Below are 22,908 nucleotides of genomic sequence, written 5' to 3'. Positions count from 1 at the left end.
CACACACACACACACACACACACACACACACACACACACACACACACACACACACAGTTATTGGTGTGCTCGTGCTCTTCATTTTTCCGTGATGAATCATGTTCCAGCGTGTTTACAGGAGTCTCGTTTTCGATGCAACACGTTGGCTCCAGGAAGACGTGACAACTTCAGATTGTTCATTTTAATACTTATTTATTGATTGTTTTGATCAAACATGTTTGATTATGGGGCTTATTTTTCAAAAATTTGATTTTTATTTTTGTAGAGTTTTAAGTGAGTTTGTTGCGATAAAATTTCAGAAACTAGAGAAAATTTGCAAAAAGGGGAGAATAATTATTTATTTTTTTGACCAGCTCTCTGATGAAGAGTAAGATGACTTCCTGTAGAAATCAGTCAAAGTGATTTTTGCAATTGTTGCAATTAAAGATTTCTGATTATTTTGTGGAAGCTTTTCTCAAAAATGTCGTTAGTTTTTTGGAGGAATGACTTCCTGTGATAATAATCCTGCAGAAATATTCCACCTGTAAAGTGTTTTTCTTCCTGTGTTGAACTCAGAGAACCATCACGGAGCTCAACGTGATAACAAGAGTGTAAAAGCTGCGTATCTTTCCAGAACGAACCGTCTGTGACTGAACTTTAGAAACAAAGAACACATCTGCCTTCAGAATAAGAGCTTTACATGCTTTAAATCACATTCAACACTAAAACTAAGTTCAGTCTCTCAGCTGGAAGTGGAGAAAACTCATTGAACATGTTCCTCGTTCATCATGAGACCACATTTCCCACAAACCTCGTCACTTCCTGTTGTTGCTGGTTAGCTAGCAGCAGTTTGTTTTGATGGTGAGAGGAGAGGGGGCGGAGCCTTGATGACTGGAAATGAACACGTGTTGGTGTTGGTAATAAAGTCAGTTTTACTTTGAAAGGTGACTTTATGATGTCATACTTTCAGCAGAGCTTCTGTTCACAATGTTTTTTTTACAAAAAAAAAAAAGATTTGTACTAATTGTTGGGATTTCGTGGAGAGACTGATTAAATAAATCATCAGCTGATCAGAGTTTCTGCCTCCATATTCTGAACTAAGTGCTGATTTGACTTGTTTCACAGAATCTGTTATTATAAACAAAAAGTCTGATTTACGAGGCTCCTTGAAAAAAAAGCTCGTAGTTACAAACCAGCAGCTGAAATCTCAGGATCTCTGAGTTTGATTCACCTCCCTGCCGGCGGAGGAGCGCTGCATTTAGCTGCCGACGGGTCTCACCTCCTCCGTGGAGATAAACAGACCTAATGTGGGTCAGCTGTGTGCAGCTGCACCTCAGTCTGTCTGCACATCCTGCAGCGACCTGGATGCTGCAGCAGAGGGTCCCTTCATAAGACATGTTGGTCTGTGCACCAGTGTGTGTGTGTGTGTGTGTGTGTGTGTGTGTGTGTGTGTGTGTGTGTGTGTGTGTGTGTGTGTGTGTGTGTGTGTGTGTGTGTGTGTGTGTGTGTGTGTGAGAGATGAGTTTGCGGTGATAGGCGTCTCCTCCCGTCTCCTCCCGGTGATGCAGGTCATCAATTCTCATCTCCATGTCCGTCCTATCAGGCTCACAGCAGTTATAAATACACAAGCAGTCACACACACACACACACACACACACACACACACACACACACACACACACACACACACACACACACACACACACACACACACACACGCCTCATTCTTAAAGGGGAAGGCTTGCTGCTAACTGAAGTTCATGAAGGTTATTAATAAGGTTTTTATTTTCTTCGTGTCTAAACGACCAATAAAAACTTCAACAAAATCTTCCTCGTGGACAAACACTTCATCGAGTATTTAGTGGCAGTGATTGTAAAAACAACCTGTCAATCATCTAGCAGATTCATCAATCAGCAGGTCAGTGATCAATAACATTTATCTACTCTCAGTTTAAAGTCAGCAGCTCGTCCACTCAGTAATACACTCACTTTTTTTACCCATAAATCCCATAATTCAGTCTTTCAGCCCCTCAGTATCACCCCCCTCCTCCTCTTCCTCCTCCTCCTCCTCCTCCTCCTCCTCCACGGTCATTGCAGATGTCTCCTCTCCGAGGCCCCGTCCTTTATCTCCATGATAATAGCGGGCCACGGCTGATAGCCTCGCAGCCCGAGCAATGTGACCTCCAAGTCGCCGGCAGGCTTTTTAAAGGCGCCGCCGCTCCGACGAAAGATTCCCTCCGTCTGCTGAATTCATCACAGTCGACCGACCGAGACGGCCGGCTGTATTTATCAGTAGATTTGAGGTGTTCACCTGTGAGCGCTGCTGAACGCTGTGAGGAGCTTCAGGTAAATGTCACCAGGAATCAAACCTCAAATCCTTCGAAATTGTTGCAAATGAAAACACGAGAGAACATCGGAGTCGGGGAGCGTTCGGCTTATTTCAAGAACACAGCAGCTGCATGTTAACAGCTCTGAGGGGACAAATAAACGCAGACTCTAATAAACAAAATAAATAATAATAATAATAATAATACGACTAGTTTGTCTCAGAAGGGACAAACATTTTTAAGCTGCAAGTCTTACAAAATGAGAAATGCTCCTAACTTCATACATATTCTTTGAAAGCTACTTTGATTCAATACTACGTCCCGCCCACCGATAGCTGTAACCTGACTGCTCCACAGGCCTGTCAATCAAACAGACACGCCCCCAAAACCAGGTCTTCTTGAATCTTCTTTTCTAATGAATGAGGGATTATTTTCAGATGGACCTCCAGAAAACTAAGAAGAAGGAGTGACTTTAGCTAACAACACCGAGATAACTGATGGACACATTTTATTCACTTTGGATTTGATGAGAGAAGTTGAATGGGAGTCTATGGAGCCGGAGGCTTTTTGGAGCCGACCTCTAGTGGCACTCGCTGGTATTGCAGCTGAAGACACTTCTGGATCAGAACCATTTTACAGACCGGAAGCTACGAACTCTTTTGGAAACAGTCTGCGGTCTAAATGCTGCAACTTCCTTCAAATTAAATCCCTCCAGCGTTTCACACTCATTTCTTTGACCTGGTCATCAAATCTAAATTTGTTTTCTGTGTTCTGAATTGCTGTAATTTCAGTGGGAACAATCGAGATGACGTCCACGTTATGTCAAAGGAGGAACAAGCGAAGAGGAGGCGACGGAGACTTCAGGTGGTCGTCCAACACAAGTCAGTGGAGCAGGAGACGTCCTGCAGGCCGTCGGATAACAACATGTAAACCAGGGAGGGACACACACACACACACACACACACACACACACACACACACACACACACACACACACACACACGTTTGACTCCCGGAGCCTCAGAGTCTGTGGGGAGTGTTTGCCTGCTGCAGGAGGAGATAGCCCCCCCCCTTCCCCCCCACCCCTGTAAGTGGCTGACAGTCTTTTAAAGTGCGGTCCTGTACCTCCTGATAGCGCAGAGCAAACAATGAGCGTATTGGCCACGCCAGCGAGTCGACTCGTGTCTCAGAATAACAACGAAGCCGAGAGGGAAGACTTCAAAGACGAGCTTCTCCCTCTCCGAACAAACAGCACAGACGCTTTTGTCTTCACTTTATAATTAAGAGGAAGAAACACAGATGCTGATGTGTTTGTTTCTGTCCCGAGGATGCAGCAGTGTTCAGCACTAAAACAGGAAGTAAGGACACGAGAGCTGCTGCTCACTGACAGGACTTCTTCATCTCGGGCCGCCGACGTTCCGTCAGAATTCCGATGATTCCCGCCGAGCCGAGCTGATTACAGTCTGAGAGGACTTCAGGAGGAGCTCCAGCTGATGTCGGATGACTTCAACACAGAGCAGATGATGAAGCGCCGACTGTTCTCACTTCCATTTGACTCAAAAGACCTCGTTGTTCCCTTGAAGGAGCGATTTGCAAAAACAAATAAAGACGCAAATATATTCATGCAAGCGGTTTGGAGCAGGAAGTGACCATATTTGGACGAGCTGGGGGAGGAGCCAGAGGTGGATCTGACCGATCTGATCGGAAACCTGACGATACTACGTCCCGCCCACCGATAGCTGTAACCTGACTGCACCACAGGCCTGTCAATCAAACAGACACGCCCCCAAAAACAGGTCTTCTTGAATCTTCTTTTCTAATGAATGAGGGATTATTTTCAGATGGACCTCCAGAAAACTAAACTGCAGCCGCAGAGCAGCTAAACAAACACCTGCGACCAGCAGCTGCAGGTCATGTGACTCCTCCTCCCTGCTGCTATTAACTCCGTTTCTCTCCATCTCACCTGCCTCCCGTCTCCATCCATATCGCTTAAAACACACACACACACACACACACACACACACACACACACACACACACACACACACACACACACACACACACACACACACACACAAATAATCCCGCAGCGTCGGCGTCTCCAGAACGTGAATCATTGGCGCTTGTTGGCAGCTCGCGTCCCTCTGAATGAAACACCCGTCATAAAAAGACTGACTGACGGATGAATGGGGCGGGAATAAATACTGTGAGCGTGTGAGTGTGAGTGTGAGTGTGTGTGTGTGTGTGTGAGTGTGTGTGAGTGTGTGTGTGAGTGTGTGTGTGTGTGAGTGTGAGTGTGTGTGTGTGAGAATAGAGGGATAATGTGTGTGAATAAGTAGATGAATATGTGACTCGACATCCTGATCTGTTACACAAAATCTGCAAATACGCTCGGAGACGAGCATTCAGGCGCCATGACACATACCTCCCCCCCCGCCTCCCCACAGTGTTTACTCCCTGCTGAACTCACCCAGTGACAGAGGCTTCACTGTCTTTACTCCATCTGAACCTCCATCAGGTATCAGTTCCATTGATTATAGAACCACAAACACAGATTATAAAGTAATCAATACAGACGTGAGCCGACAGATGAACACCTCATTCACGTTGACGCTGAAACAATTAGGCCGCTCAATATTATCGATAACTGGAAGAATGGTTATCTGGAAGCCGTCCGTAGAGACTCTGATGGGGTGGAGTCTACGAGTCCTGGGGGTCGTTGGTTCCCTCAGATCTGACTCGCAGGACCAAGTTAAAAATGATGACTTGAACTGTGTTGTGCACCAACGTTACTTCCTCCTTAAAACTATGCAACCTTTGTCTTCACTGCAACAGCAACAAAAAACTGTCCCGACTCGGGATTGGAAACAAGAAGTGAACAGCAGGCTCCGCCCCCCCTCCTCCACCTCCGCCCAAAGCTCCTCCTCCTAACAGGGAACGACTGATATTATGTAGGTTACAACTGTGTCAGGTCACCAGTCTGTCAACATTAATACGACTACGAGAGGAAGTGACCATATTTGGACAAGGTGGGGGAGGAGCAATAAGCATTCCATCAGACAGAACAAACCATCATCACCGTGACTCCGCCTCTCTTTTGATTATCACATTAAAAATGAGCAGACTCCTCAACATCACTAACGCACATTAAGAGCAGCAACAATGACAGAGTTTACAACCACGTCTCAAACACCAGCTGGAGCCATTAATCAATCAAACTCTAATAATGAATCCGTCACTCTTTACACTGAATATCTTTCTGGACTAAACAAACAATTCCTTTTAATTAAACAGTGAATTAAGGAAATCATGATGAGCTGCAGTCGTGTGTTCATCCTTCATCATCTCACCGTGGAACAGCTGATCAACGTTAAAGAGCTTCAGCAAAATACACGCTGAGAAATCAATGAATTACATCAGGAAGAGACCATTAAATGTCTTTTCTTCCTCTGTGTGCACGTGTGTGTGTCTGTGTGTGTGTGTGTGTGTGTGTGTGTGTGTGTGTGTGTGTGTGTGTGTGTGTGTGTGTGTGTGTGTGTGTGTGTGTGTGTGTGTGTGTGTGTGTGTGTGTGTGTGTGTGTGTGTGTGTGTGTGTATTGAGACACCACCACCTCCTGATGTACGAATACAACCCTGCTAATGTGAGTCTGTTTAAATACACAACAAGGAACAACGTCAACTATTGAGAGTTCACACACACACACACACACACACACACACACACACACACACACACACACACACACACACACACACACACACACACACACACACACACACACACACACTGGATGGTGTGAAGTGGCCGGCTGCTGTTTGACTGTTAGATTTAACATGTCGGCTCCTCTCAGGTCTCATTTCCCCACCTGATGTATTTGTCTTTAAAAGCTGCAGAACATGTGGAGTCAACACACACACACACACACACAGATAAATACACACACACACACAGCAATACACTCACTCACACACACACACACACACACATATCACAAATGTAAAAATATTCCAAGTATAAATAATCATAAACATGTATTTTAAGTGTAAAAATAAAAGTGCTCACTGCAGACAGAAGCTCAGTTTTAAATATGAAATCATCAGATCCTGAAGTTTGGTTAGTAAAAACAGCTAACAGGAAGTATCTCCTACGTTCTGCTGTTTTTGTCCAAACTTTAAACTTGTTATCGTTTAAAATGAGAATATTTTCAAAGTAAAAGCATCAAACTGCGTCAGAGAAGCTGGAACCACCAAATGTTTGTGAAAGACGTATTTCGTGTCCACGTGATTTGCTGTCCTCCCGTCTGTCCTGTCAACGTGCTCCGACAAAGAAATAAACTGAATATAAACAGTCTGAAACCCATCGAGCCTCCAGTCGCTGGATTTCCACCGCAGGCGACAAATATGTGAGAAATGTGAGCGTTCAGAGCGAGTTGTCGTTCAGGGCGAGTTGTCGTTCTGAGCGAGTTGTCTTTCAGAGCGAGTTGTCGTTCGGGGCGAGTTGTCGTTCGGGGCGAGTTGTCGTTCAGGGCGAGTTGTCGTTCAGGGCGAGTTGTCTTTCAGGGCGAGTTGTCTTTCAGGGCGAGTTGTCGTTCAGGGCGAGTTGTCGTTCAGGGCGAGTTGTCTTTCAGGGCGAGTTGTCGTTCTGAGCGAGTTGTCTTTCAGGGCGAGTTGTCTTTCAGGGCGAGTTGTCGTTCAGGGCGAGTTGTCTTTCAGGGCGAGTTGTCTTTCAGGGCGAGTTGTCTTTCAGGGCGAGTTGTCGTTCAGGGCGAGTTGTCTTTCAGGGCGAGTTGTCTTTCAGGGCGAGTTGTCGTTCTGAGCGAGTTGTCGTTCAGGGCGAGTTGTCGTTCAGGGCGAGTTGTCGTTCTGAGCGAGTTGTCGTTCAGGGCGAGTTGTCGTTCAGGGCGAGTTGTCTTTCAGGGCGAGTTGTCGTTCAGGGCGAGTTGTCGTTCTGAGCGAATTGTCTTTCAGGGCGAGTTGTCTTTCAGGGCGAGTTGTCTTTCAGGGCGAGTTGTCTTTCAGGGCGAGTTGTCGTTCTGAGCGAGTTGTCTTTCAGGGCGAGTTGTCTTTCAGGGCGAGTTGTCGTTCAGGGCGAGTTGTCTTTCAGGGCGAGTTGTCGTTCAGGGCGAGTTGTCGTTCTGAGCGAATTGTCTTTCAGGGCGAGTTGTCTTTCAGGACGAGTTGTCGTTCTGAGCGAGTTGTCGTTCAGGGCGAGTTGTCGTTCAGGGCGAGTTGTCTTTCAGGGCGAGTTGTCGTTCTGAGCGAGTTGTCGTTCAGGGCGAGTTGTCGTTCAGGGCGAGTTGTCGTTCTGAGCGAGTTGTCGTTCAGGGCGAGTTGTCGTTCAGGGCGAGTTGTCGTTCAGGGCGAGTTGTCGTTCAGGGCGAGTTGTCTTTCAGGGCGAGTTGTCTTTCAGGGCGAGTTGTCGTTCTGAGCGAGTTGTCGTTCAGGGCGAGTTGTCTTTCAGGGCGAGTTGTCGTTCAGGGCGAGTTGTCTTTCAGGGCGAGTTGTCGTTCAGGGCGAGTTGTCTTTCAGGGCGAGTTGTCTTTCAGGGCGAGTTGTCTTTCAGGGCGAGTTGTCTTTCAGGGCGAGTTGTCGTTCAGGGCGAGTTGTCGTTCAGGGCGAGTTGTCGTTCAGGGCGAGTTGTCTTTCAGGGCGAGTTGTCGTTCTGGGCGAGTTGTCGTTCAGGGCGAGTTGTCTTTCAGGGCGAGTTGTCGTTCTGAGCGAGTTGTCGTTCAGGGCGAGTTGTCGTTCAGGGCGAGTTGTCGTTCAGGGCGAGTTGTCTTTCAGGGCGAGTTGTCGTTCAGGGCGAGTTGTCGTTCAGGGCGAGTTGTCGTTCAGGGCGAGTTGTCTTTCAGGGCGAGTTGTCTTTCAGGGCGAGTTGTCGTTCAGGGCGAGTTGTCGTTCAGGGCGAGTTGTCGTTCAGGGCGAGTTGTCGTTCAGGGCGAGTTGTCGTTCAGGAGTTGTCGTTCAGGGCGAGTTGTCGTTCAGGGCGAGTTGTCGTTCAGGGCGAGTTGTCGTTCTGAGCGAGTTGTCTTTCAGGGCGAGTTGTCTTTCAGGGCGAGTTGTCGTTCAGGGCGAGTTGTCGTTCTGAGCGAGTTGTCTTTCAGGGCGAGTTGTCGTTCTGAGCGAGTTGTCTTTCAGGGCGAGTTGTCTTTCAGGGCGAGTTGTCTTTCAGGGCGAGTTGTCGTTCTGAGCGAGTTGTCTTTCAGGGCGAGTTGTCGTTCAGGGCGAGTTGTCGTTCAGGGCGAGTTGTCGTTCTGAGCGAGTTGTCTTTCAGGGCGAGTTGTCGTTCGGGGCGAGTTGTCGTTCTGAGCGAGTTGTCGTTCTGAGCGAGTTGTCGTTCAGAGCGAGTTGTCGTTCGGGGCGAGTTGTCGTTCAGAGCGAGTTGTCGTTCGGGGCGAGTTGTCGTTCTGAGCGAGTTGTCGTTCAGGGCGAGTTGTCGTTCGGGGCGAGTTGTCGTTCGGGGCGAGTTGTCGTTCAGGGCGAGTTGTCGTTCGGAGCGAGTTGTCGTTCAGGGCGAGTTGTCGTTCGGAGCGAGTTGTCGTTCAGGGCGAGTTGTCGTTCTGAGCGAGTTGTCGTTCAGGGCGAGTTGTCGTTCGGGGCGAGTTGTCGTTAGGGGCGAGTTGTCGTTCGGGGCGAGTTGTCGTTCGGGGCGAGTTGTCGTTCGGGGCGAGTTGTCGTTCAGGGCGAGTTGTCGTTCGGGGCGAGTTGTCGTTCGGGGCGAGTTGTCGTTAGGGGCGAGTTGTCGTTAGGGGCGAGTTGTCGTTCGGGGCGAGTTGTCGTTCGGGGCGAGTTGTCGTTCTGAGCGAGTTGTCGTTCGGGGCGAGTTGTCGTTCTGAGCGAGTTGTCGTTCTGAGCGAGTTGTCGTTCAGAGCGAGTTGTCATTCAGGGCGAGTTGTCGTTCAGGGCGAGTTGTCGTTCTGAGCGAGTTGTCGTTCAGGGCGAGTTGTCTTTCAGGGCGAGTTGTCGTTAGGGGCGAGTTGTCGTTCAGGGCGAGTTGTCGTTAGGGGCGAGTTGTCGTTCGGGGCGAGTTGTCGTTCGGGGCGAGTTGTCGTTCTGAGCGAGTTGTCGTTCTGAGCGAGTTGTCGTTCAGGGCGAGTTGTCGTTAAGGGCGAGTTGTCGTTCGGGGCGAGTTGTCGTTCGGGGCGAGCTGTCGTTCGGGGCGAGTTGTCGTTCGGGCGAGTTGTCGTTCGGGCGAGTTGTCGTTCAGGGCGAGTTGTCGTTCTGAGCGAGTTGTCGTTCGGGGCGAGTTGTCGTTCGGGGCGAGTTGTCGTTCGGGGCGAGTTGTCGTTCGGGGCGAGTTGTCGTTCGGGGCGAGTTGTCGTTCGGGGCGAGTTGTCGTTCGGGGCGAGTTGTCGTTCTGAGCGAGTTGTCGTTCGGGGCGAGTTGTCGTTCGGGGCGAGTTGTCGTTCTGAGCGAGTTGTCGTTCTGAGCGAGTTGTCGTTCGGGGCGAGTTGTCTTTCAGGGCGAGTTGTCGTTCAGGGCGAGTTGTCGTTCTGAGCGAGTTGTCGTTCAGGGCGAGTTGTCGTTCAGAGCGAGTTGTCGTTCCTTCAGCTGCAGCGTCTCAGTTACACAAAACTCATTCATCATTCAGAACAAACCGCCGGTGGAGCTCGACTCCACCCGCCAGCTTCTTAACTGACACCAAAACAAGCGCTCCTCACTGAATATTCTGCTTTTTGTGAACTTCTTCTTTTATCATCACCTGAATGGACCCCACCCCCAACTCCCCCCTCCACCTCCACACACACACACACACACACACACACACACACACACACACACACACACACACACACACACACACACACACACACACACACACACACACACACACGAGTCTCCATGGCGACCGTGCCAGCATGCTCTGCTGCTCGGTGGCTCCTGTGGTGAAGCCGGATTCCTTCACGGAAGACCGACCAACACACATGTGGGTCCTCACACAACAAGCACACAACAAACACACAACAAACACACAACAAGCACACGAAAAACACACAACAAGCACACAACAAGCACACAACAAGCACACAGCAAACACACAACAAGCACACGAAAAACACACAACAAACACACGACAAGCACACAACAAGCACACAACAAACACACAACAAGCACACGAAAAACACACAACAAGCACACAACAAGCACACAGCAAACACACAACAAGCACACGAAAAACACACAACAAGCACACAACAAGCACACAGCAAACACACAACAAGCACACGCACACAACAAACAACAAACACACAACACAACACACACACAAGCACACACAACAAGCACACAACAAACACACAACAAGCACACGAAAAACACACAACAAGCACACAACAAGCACACAGCAAACACACAACAAGCACACGAAAAACACACCACAAACACACAACAAGCACACAACAAGCACACAGCAAACACACAACAAGCACACGAAAAACACACAACAAACACACAAACACACAACAAGCACACCACAAACACACCACAAACACACAACAAGCACACAACAAGCACACAGCAAACACACAACAAGCACACGAAAAACTCACAACAAACACACGACAAGCATACGAAAAACACACACAAACACACAACAAGCACACAACAAGCACACAGCAAACACACAACAAGCACACGAAAAACACACAACAAACACACCACAAACACACAACAAGCACACCACAAACACACCACAAACACACAACAAGCACACAACAAGCACACAGCAAACACACAACAAGCACACGAAAAACACACAACAAACACACGACAAGCATACCACAAACACACCACAAACACACCACAAACACACAACAAGCACACAACAAGCACACAACAAACACACAACAAGCACACGACAAACACACAACAAGCACACGAAAAACACACAACAAACACACAACAAGCACACGAAAAACACCACAAACACACAACAAGCACACGAAAATCACACAACAAACACACAACAAGCACACGAAAAACACACCACAAACACACCAAACACACAACAAACACACCACAAACACACCACAAGCACACGACAAACACACAACAAACACACCACAAACACACCACAAACACACCAAACACACAACAAACACACCACAAACACACCACAAGCACAGGAAAAACACACCACAAACACACAACAAACACACCACAAACACACCAAACACACCACAAGCACACGACAAACACACAACAAACACACCACAAACACACCACAAACACACCACAAACACACCACAAACACACCACAAACACACGACAAACACACAACAAACACACGACAAACACACAACAAACACACCACAAACACACCACAAACACACCAAACACACCACAAACACACCACAAGCACAGGAAAAACACACGACAAACACACGACAAACACACCAAACACACAACAAACACACGACAAACACACCACAAACACACCACAAACACACCAAACACACCACAAGCACACGACAAACACACAACAAACACACCACAAACACACAACAAACACACCACAAGCACACCACAAACACACAACAAACACACCACAAACACACCACAAACACACCAAACACACCACAAACACACCACAAGCACACGACAAACACACAACAAACACACCACAAACACACCAAACACACCACAAACACACCACAAGCACAGGAAAAACACACGACAAACACACCACAAACACACAACAAACACACCACACAACACACAACAAACACACCACAAACACACAACAAACACACAACAAACACACCAAACACACAACAAACACACCACAAACACAACAAACACACCACAAACACACGACAAGCACAGGACAAAACACACAACAAACACACAACAAACACACAACAAACACACAACAAACACACAACAAACACACCAAACACACAACAAACACACCACAAACACAACAAACACACCACAAACACACGACAAGCACAGGAAAAACACACAACAAACACACCACAAACACACAACAAACACACAACGGGAGACTTCAGAATGGAAATCTGCTTTCTGCACGTTTCCCAGAACCACCGACCGGCAGGTGATGAACAAATCCAACCTCTCCGTGTTTGATTCAACAGCTAAAGTTCAACAAACCTAAACAACACACTTTTTTTACGTTGCATCATACAGAGGTAATAAAGCTCCATCTTAACGGTCCAATCAGAGCGTTTCACAGCGTGCGGCCCGATCCCGGTCCGGTCCGAGGGGTTCTGGCACGGCGCTGGAGATTCTCCACGGTCCACCGGGCAACTCGGAGGAGCGCTTGGCTCCGTGTCCAGAAGGCTAACCAGCCAAAACAACAGGGCGAATAAAAGTGTCCACTGATAAGCAGTTAATGCCCCAGAACTAATTACTGCACACACACACACACACACACACACACACACACACACACACACACACACACACACACACACACACACACACACACACACACACACACACACACACACACACACACACACACACACAGCTTTCAGTAATGAAACAGGGATTGTGGGCGGAGCTTTGCTGCAAAGACACGTTCCTGAACAAAGGGCTTCTTCCCCATGGACAGACGCTGCGTCATTTCCATACAAATTTAAAACCTATGATGCACATTCACACGTTTTAATTTTAAAAAGATAAAACTCTTGCTTTGTTTCCGCTGCAGTGAATCTGAGCGTCAGGACCAAACCTCCACGGAGATAAAATCACTGTTCTAACTTCAATGAATGTGACGTTACAGCATCTTATTTTCAAACTATTGTTTTGTCCAAAGATCTGCGTTGTGCAGCAGAAACTCTGCTTCACGTATAAATGTGCTCAAGAAGTAAAGTGAAGTGACTCCAAACTGGTAGAAATGTAAAAGTTTCAACAAATAAATCTGACGTCAGAGAATCTTATTTCACTCTTTACAAACAAATGTTTGGTTAAATATCCATCTGCAGTCTGTGAGGCGTTCAGGGAACATCTGTTAACTGTAGCTACAGAAAACGAGTTGAGTTACACTCTCCCCTCTAAACTGCATGAAAACTAAACATCTTTACTGTAATCAGTAATTGTATTTGCCCTTGAATGGATTTGATACACTTATGATTAAAAACTGCTCAGGAATCAGTTCAAGTTAATCTTATTAAAACAGTTCTCACTACTCATCTGTTCTTGTTCTGCTGACATGCGAGCCGCGTTTAAGATATCGTTAAAACATTTTTAGTTTTTAAAAAGCTTTATGAAATGGACAGAACAGCTGATTAAAGAAAGGAGCCAGCAGTGAGATGTTTACGTCAACCCTCCTCTCCTGCTCACCCTGAGCTCCACAACTAAAGCAGACTTCGGTATCAGTGACGTCCAGACGACCGCTCGACAACGAGCACACCAACACACGCTCTCCGAGAAATGCTTATTCCTCCGACACCATCTGATCCGGGACGGTCGGAGCCATCTGGGTCCGGTTCTTACTGAGCTGCTGGAGGTTCTGAACTCTGAACAGAAACTTTCACCGTGAAACAGAGCAGGAAGACGGGGAGGATCATTCCTGTTGCTGGGTGGCACACTGACTCACTGTAAACACACACACACACACACACACACACACACACACACACACACACACACACACACACACACACACACACACACACACACACACTCACTCACTCACTCACTCACTCACTCACTCACTCACTCACTCACTCACTCACACACACACACACACACACACACACACACACACACACACACACACACACACACACACACACACACACACACACACACACACACACACACCCCTCCCCCACGTGTCAGCAGGCGTTGGCACAGCTGAGCTCACAGCGGAGGAGAAAACACGCGTCCTCTCACCGAGGTGGAGTTCTGCTTGTAAAAGCACCACTTTAGTCTCTAATGTTTATTTCCGTCTCTTTAATTTAATAAAGTCCAGAATAAAACCCGTCAGATGTCTCCAACTCGTCTGACACCTTCCTGCAAATGTTTCACAATAAAAGCCTGAATGATTTTCTAGAAACTCAAAATACTGAAGGGCTTTTAACTTGAAACAGGAAGTGTTGAGTTTGACTGGTGTTTCTACCGTCTGTCATACAGGACCGACACTTCGGATCTTCAAGCACTTCAAAATATAAATGAATATCACCCAGATTTTGCTACTTGTGAACGTTTTATTCCCTCACTGACGGGAGGAGCCTCGAACGCTGGCGGTACTCAGACGGGAGGAGCCTCGAACGCTTCAAGTTGGCGGCTCTCCGGAAGAAGGAAGTGGCCTTAAACGTTGGGCAGCTCCTGAGCTTCTTCCTCCGCGGCCACTGACTCATCGGGATCGACTCTGCGAACATGCCTTCTGTATTATTGGCCTCTATTTTAAACCATATTGAAACCATGACAACAGCAAAAAGAGCAACTTCAGCAACTCCGTTCCAAAACGAGCATCCAGTCCGACCCAAACGTCACCAACCAAAGCCCAGTCGTTTTTTCTCCATTTTTAGAAGCTGAGAATAGCTCCGTCCAGCACCTCTCAGCCTCTTTAAACATCCTCTGACCGCTTTATTTCGGACTTCTGACGAATGTGACGTGCGAGCTTCGGTTGCAGCGTGACTCAGCGACAGGATCGCAGCCAACCGCAGGCGGAGGACCGAGGAGATGCCTCATCCCCTGTTTTAGCCCACAAGAGCTCAGAGAGGGAGGAGACGCTTGAAGGATCTGAATCTCATCTCAGAGCGATGACGGAGGCTTATTTTTCTGAAATAGTAAAAATAAATAAATAAAGGTATCGTGATGTGTCAGCGGAGAGAAGAAGCCTCCTGAAGTTTGAAAAGATTAGACTTTATCATTCGGAGGATTCACACGGCTTTTCATAACACCAGAACTCAATCCTGATCTGGATCATATAGATTTCTGGAGACGCAGACGGACGAGGAGGTGGAGGAGGAGGTGGTAGAGGAGGAGGAGGTGGAGGAGGAAAACAAAAACTATTGTCAGATTTAAAAGGAAGAACATGAGGAAGAACAGGAGGAAGAACAAGATGAAGAACATGAGGAAGAACATGAGGAAGAACAAGATGAAGAACAGGAGGAAGAACATGAGGAAGAACAAGATGAAGAACAGGAGGAAGAACAGGAGGAAGAACAAGATGAAGAACATGAGGAAGAACATGAGGAAGAACAAGATGAAGAACATGAGGAAGAACAAGATGAAGAACAGGAGGAAGAACAAGATGAAGAACATGAGGAAGAACATGAGGAAGAACAAGATGAAGAACATGAGGAAGAACATGAGGAAGAACAAGATGAAGAACAGGAGGAAGAACATGAGGAAGAACAAGATGAAGAACAGGAGGAAGAACATGAGGAAGAACATGAGGAAGAACAAGATGAAGAACAGGAGGAAGAACATGAGGAAGAACAAGATGAAGAACAGGAGGAAGAACAGGAGGAAGAACAAGATGAAGAACATGAGGAAGAACATGAGGAAGAACAAGATGAAGAACAGGAGGAAGAACAAGATGAAGAACAGGAGGAAGAACAAGATGAAGAACATGAGGAAGAACATGAGGAAGAGCAAGAGGAAGAACATGAGGAAGAACATGAGGAAGAACAGGAGGAAGAACAGGAGGAAGAGCAAGAGGAAGAACAAGAGGAAGAACATGAGGAAGAACAGGAGGAAGAACATGAGGAAGTGGAGCGAGTTCACGACCTCTCAGCAGCTCCGGCTCGTTTAAAGCTCTCTGAGCACTGAGGCTCCTTTCAGAGGCGGCTGTTTGAAATGTGAAAACACACACAGGAGCTCAGGGAAGTACACAAACGTTGTGTAGTTTATTTAACCCTCTCACACTCTCTCACACACACACACACACACACACACACACACACACACACACACACACACACACACACACACACACACACACACACACACACACACACACACACACACACAGATCCCCTCTGTTGGAGAACATGAGGAGGAACACAAGTGGAGCCTCTTTTAACTGCAGAGGCCTCGTCAGACAGATGATGGAGTGAGTTCATAACATTCAGTGAAAACATGAATCATCATTTGAAGTGAGTTTCCTTCGTTATTCTCACTTTAACATGTATTATTATATTTAACATGTGTTATTATATTTAACATGTATTATTATATTTAACATGTATTATTATATTTAACATGTGTTATTATATTTAACATGTATTATTATATTTAACATGTATTATTATATTTAACATGTGTTATTATATTTAACATGTATTATTATATTTAACATGTATTATTATATTTAACATGTGTTATTATATTTAACATGTGTTATTATATTTAACATGTGTTATTATATTTAACATGTATTATTATATTTAACATTTATCTCAAACTGAGAACACACTGAATATCTCATGTGAAAACAGAGCCGGTAAAAATCCTCCTGCATCAAGTGTTTCTACTCGAGACAGAAAACGGAACCTCGTTGGGTTTTAAACCTTCAACGTCAACTTATTATCATTTTACAAACAAACAAGAAAACAAATAATTAAGAAAAATGATCAGAAGCTGCAGAAATTCTGTTTATAAAACAATAATTTAACTCAAACTAAGAACAGAAACTGGACATGAGAGTCAAACCAGGAACACACACACACACACACACACACACACACACACACACACACACACACACACACACACACACACACACACACACACACACACACACACACACACACACACACACACACACACACACACACACACACACACACACACACAGACACACACACACACACACACACACACACACACACACGCACACACACGCACACACACACACACACACACACACACACACACACACACACACACACACACACACACACACACACAGACACACACACACAGACACACACACACACACACACACACACACACACACAGACACACACACAGACACACACACACAGACACAGACACACACACACACAGACACAGACACACACACAGACACACACACAGACACACACACAGACACACACAGACACACACACACACACACACACACACACACACACACAGACACACGCACACACACACACACACACACACACACACACACACACACACACACACACACACACACACACACACACACACACACACACACACACACACACACACACACACACACACACACACACACACACACACACACACACGCACACACACACGCGCACACACACACACACACACACACACACACACACACACACACACACACACACACACACACACACACACACACACAGACACACACACACAGACACACACACACACACACACACACACACACACACACACACACACCACTACTGAGACCTGTGATGTATTTCGAGGCCTTTGTGGCCATCAAATAGTTGTAATGACATTAAAACACAAAACAGACTTTTAATAATAATAATTTAAAAGAGGTTTAAATCAGGAGGAATTTAAACTTCACATCAAACTCAAGACCGCAGCCAGAAGGTCAGAGGTCAGAGGTCAGCGTCCAATACACACTCTGTAGTGCAGCCAGGCTGCCGTGTCTCCTCCTCTACATCCCTCCACCTCCTCCACCTCCTCCACCTCCCTCCTCACCACTGCTCCTCCTGAGGACCCCTGAGCGTACACGTTTGGACTTGTGGTTAAAACCTCATCACTCATTCATGTCTCCGTCCATTAACGTCTATAAAACATTCAAACAAAAAGATTCTCAAATCACGTGATGATAGTTTCAGTCTGCAGCCAGAAACCAGTTTTCTCCTCACAATCACTTCCTGTCTCCTCACAATCACTTCCTGTCTCCTCACAATCACTTCCTGTCTCCTCACAATCACTTCCTGTCTCTAATCAATCCATTCATTGACTCCACATCCATAAACTCAACTGGTATTATCCTCCATCAGACCCCCTCCTGTCTCCCGTTCCCCTCCTGTCTCCTGTCCCCCTCCTGTCCCTCTCCCATCCCCCTCCTGTCTCCCTCCCGTTCCCCTCCTGTCTCCTGTCCCTCTCCTGTCCCCCTCCTGTCTCCTGTCCCTCTCCCATCCCCCTCCTGTCTCCCTCCCGTTCCCCTCCCTTCTCCTGTCCCCCTCCTGTCTCCTGTACCCCTCCTGTCCCCCTCCTGTCCCTCTCCCGTCCCCCTCCTGTCCCCCTCCTGTCCCCTGGTCCGAGGAGACGTCCCCGCACCGCGGCAGCCTGTCAAACGTCTCCATGACAAAGCGGACGTGAGAGGAATCACGACAAGGCGGCGCACGCAGCCTCCGGTGCGCACCTCCGTCACCTCCACCGGCGCGGAGACAGCAGCGGCAGGGTGTCTGTCCCTCTCTGTCCCTCTGTCTCTGTCCCTCCGGGGCAACTTCCAACAACATGCACGCAACAGCACTAGCGCAGGAGGGAAGAATAAGGGCACTAACTCACTACCGGGGCACGTCACGGGGACCCGGGGGGGGGGGGGGGGGGGGGGGGGGGGGGGGGGGGGGGGGGGGGGGGGGGGGGGGGGGGGGGGGGGGGGGGGGGGGGGGGGGGGGGGGGGGGGGGGGGGGGGGGGGGGGGGGGGGGGGGGGGGGGGGGGGGGGGGGGGGGGGGGGGGGGGGGGGGGGGGGGGGGGGGGGGGGGGGGGGTCTGAGGTCCGCGGGGACACCGAGCCTTCCCGGTCAGGGAGCCAGAAATAACCAGACTGAAGTACATAAAGACCCCCCACCCCACCCTCCGGACTCCTGGTCGGCATTTAAATGCACCTGTTCGGCGTTGGAGCCACAGGAATGAGCCTTCAGCTGTCCGTCCGAGCACCGGGCGGGAAGGAAAGGAAACAAGGAGAGGAGGAGAGGAGGGAGCAGGGCGTGTGAAAGCTTGGATAACTCTCCCCGCTAATAACACGGCGGCTGCCTAAAAATATCCTGCTGCTGCTACAAATCACGGCGCCTCCAAACCGGAGCGACCCGGATGTGTTACCGAACGCACCCAGAGAGAGAGAGAGAGCAGCGGGTCGGCTCGGTGCAGCGCCGCCGCTCCTCGGTGCCTCTCCGCCGGCCAGCAGCGGGCTGCAGCACCGCCACACATCCGGAACACCGAGCGACACACGGCGGAGACACACAACACAGAAGACTGACCGTAAATCCCTTCCTCATAAATCCTCCTCCTCTTCCTCCGGTGAAGAGCAGCCTGCTGCTCCGCGCGGCTCCTTTTCACACGCAGGCGGACAAATATAGGCAGAGATCGGTGTCAGATCTCCTCTTTCTCCTCCTCCTCCTCCTGGCGGCGGACTGGCTGTCTCCAAAGTTAGTCACAATTTAAAAAAAATGTTTTTATTTTTTTAAATGAAAATGAAACCACAAGAATCCTCCAGAGCAACGGGACGAAAATGGGAAGCGTAAAAATAAAAAGCTGTTTGAGAGTAAAAAGGTAAAAATCACATGGTTTCTCGGAGGTGGAGGTAAAGTCGCCGCGGCGGGCTGCTCCGGCTCGTTACCCGCTGCAGGAGCTCCTTCTGTCGGACCTCACAGCTCGACGCGTCCCGCTCTCCCGAGGTCCTCCACACTAATGTCCGCTACCGAGCCTGAAGGATGAATTTCCACCCGGAGGAGGAGGAGGAGGAAGAGGAGGGAGGAGGGAGTCTTGCATTCTCTGAATTACTCCACCCACAACCCTCCCCCCCCCTCTCTCCCTCCCTTTCTGGCCCTCCCTCCACCTCCACTTGTCTTTCATTCACTATATTTACTCTCTTTATATTCTCCTTTTTTAGTCTTTTATTTCTTTCACCCGCCCTCCTCCCCCCTCCTCCTCCCTACTGTGTCCCTCCTTTCTCCCTCTATAAACATGATCATGACTATATAATCAATATGTTTACAGTGATGCCGTTATGATGATCATTGATCCATGTGCAGGTTTCTATTGATGTTTAAACAGCTGATTAATCCTCACATCCTTCTGAAAAACAACACTCCTCCAAAATAAAAGTCACTTTTCCCTCCCAATAAAACGCAGAGTGAAAAATGTCCACAGAAGGTCAGTCGAGCTGCTTTTTAAAACAAAGAAAAAAGCGTCTTTGTTGGATAAAAAGTTGTATTTATGTCCCAAATGTTTCATACCTGAACTCATATAACAATAATAATAAACTTAATTTGTAAAGCATCTTTCATACAAGAAATGTGCTTTACATGCAGAGTTTCACATAAAAAAAAAAGATATAAGGGAAAATTTAAAAATATAGAAAATAAATAAAATGCGTAGAATTAAACACAAATAGAGTTCAAATATAAATTAAAGGAATATATGCAGTTCAAAGTGCAGGAGAGGTGTAGTTAGATAAAGCGATATGTTTTAAAAGTGAACTGAGCTAGCTCCCCTGGTATCTTCATGAACTGTGACCTCAAGATGGAAAACAAGCATGCTTTTATTTTGGTAACTTTGCTGAGCTCTGTGGCCCAGTGGTTGTTCCTCCACAACAGTCTGTGGACAGACGCACAAATTAAAAGCCGCCTCGCTGGCGTAGCTACGTGGTTACCACGGCAACCCAGGCAGATCGGTAGGACGATATCTGGACGCACCGAATCTAAAAGTCAGAACAAGGCACTTTGTTTACGATTGTTCGTCTCAGACTACATGGCCTTACAAGAAGCTGAAAATCAAATTAAAAGCACTTAACTTATCCAAGTTTATAATTTCCTGAAACCTTTCCTCAATTTCTTTAAAAAAAAAAAAAAAAGAAAGCTGCCACGTTTCTGGAAAGAACAAGAATAGTTCCAGTTTGGTGTGAGTTCATAAGCTGCTTGTTATGTTCAAGTTTGATCAAAAACAACAACAAAAAAAGGAAATAATTAGTAGTGAAGTGAAAATAGTTCATAAACTGAAGTCAACGATCTTCAGAAAGGTCGACGAAGATCCTGAAGTCTCGATTAGAAAACAACCACGAAGCTGAAGTTTGGTAGAAATGTAGTTTTAAATGGGTGATTTTATCTGTTGGATCCGACAGGTGAAAGACTTTCCTGGAAACATCTTCATAATTTACAGATAAAGAACAAGTGATCTTGTGTTGACCTCTGACCTCCGTCTCCGCGTGTCTGAGCCTTTAAAACACCTTCACCTGTTCAGACGTCGGTGTCTGACGGTCCTTCAGAGAACCGCCAACGTTCTTCTGTCCTCAGATCTTTCCCGACGCGTCGCTTTAAAGGAACGTACGGCTCCTTTTTTCAGAGTGACTGAAATGTGAACCTGCTCATTAAATTAGTTTCATTTCATTTAAGTGTAATTGGGAGTTAAAGTCTCTCAGATCAAACACAGCAGAGACGAAGGGAGGCGGTGAACTCCGAGGAGGCGCTGAACTCCGAGGAGGCGCAGAGAATCTGCTGACATCAAAACTGGGAGGGGGGAGGGGGGAGTCCTCTGGAAAATCGTCACTGAGACAAACATTGTCCCTATTGTGCAGAAAAAGAGAAAAAATGTTCCGTGAGTCAAATAACTGAAAATGTTTGGTTCAAACAACAGAAGCACAAAGTGGACAATTGACCGTTTGATCATCGATTTCTGAAAGAAGAACAACAAGCCAATCTGGAAGATCTCTACTGGAACGGGTCAAAGGTCATCAAAACAACGTGGCATGTGGATGAATTCTCTGTAATTGTCCATCATGGCCCCTAAAAATCTCTCCAGCCGTCCCACAGCTGAAGAAGTCGGTTCACATTAAAGTTTTGCAGGTATTTGGTCATAAAAACTGAAATTGATGATGAAACAAGATTAAAAATCAGTTAATTCACTAAAGTTTCTTCATCTTGGGAGAAGAACAGATATCTGAAACTAATTGGTGGGAAATCCATCGAACAGCTGTCGACATATTTAACAAAAAAATACTTTATGAATGTGTCCAACAGTCTTCATTACAGAGACAGACAGACAGACAGACAGACAGACAAAAAGACAGACAGACAGACAGACAGACAGACGGCTACGTGGCTAAAAATAGAGAATGAGCTGGGTTGTTAGTGTTCGTGGTGAAAGATGCTGAAACCGAAGGAGACCACCCAACACCAGGAGACCACCTAACACCAGGAGACCACACAACACCAGGAGACCACCTAACACCAGGAGACCACTTAACACGAGGAGACCACCTAACACCAGGAGACCACACAACACCAGGAGACCACCTAACACCAGGAGACCACCTAACACCAGGAGACCACACAACACCAGGAGACCACCTAACACCAGGAGACCACTTAACACCAGGAGACCACCTAACACCAGGAGACCACTTAACACGAGGAGACCACCTAACACCAGGAGACCACCTAACACCAGGAGACCACCTAACACCAGGAGACCACTTAACACGAGGAGACCACCTAACACCAGGAGACCACCTAACACCAGGAGACCACCTAACACCAGGAGACCACTTAACACGAGGAGACCACCTAACACCAGGAGACCACCTAACACCAGGAGACCACCTAACACCAGGAGACCACTTAACACGAGGAGACCACCTAACACCAGGAGACCACCTAACACCAGGAGACCACTTAACACCAGGAGACCACCAAACAAGAGGAGACCACCTAAC

The 22,908-nt window shown here is 47.4% G+C and overlaps 1 protein-coding gene across 2 annotated transcripts in view; it reads right to left on the bottom strand.

Moving 5' to 3' along the window:
- Positions 1–19,908, bottom strand: part of dag1 (dystroglycan 1) — a 43,078-nt gene extending 23,170 nt beyond the window's left edge. Inside the window, exon 1 of one of the 2 annotated variants that reach the window (XM_069714106.1) lies at positions 19,816–19,908. The gene's annotated coding sequence lies outside the window, so the exon portion shown is untranslated. Of the gene's footprint in view, positions 1–19,456 lie in introns of both variants that reach the window. The other variant, XM_069714104.1, reaches the window with a different exon arrangement.
- Between the last annotated feature and the right edge of the window lie 3,000 nt (positions 19,909–22,908).

Source organism: Brachyistius frenatus, unplaced genomic scaffold, assembly GCF_029030835.1.
Source record: "Brachyistius frenatus isolate BFR_SWC_R1_liver_20210118 unplaced genomic scaffold, ASM2903083v1 Contig_126, whole genome shotgun sequence".
Lineage (NCBI taxonomy): Eukaryota > Metazoa > Chordata > Actinopteri > Embiotocidae > Brachyistius > Brachyistius frenatus.
The sequence above is the reverse complement of the archived record's forward strand: the minus strand, read 5'-3'. Positions and strand labels throughout refer to the sequence as shown.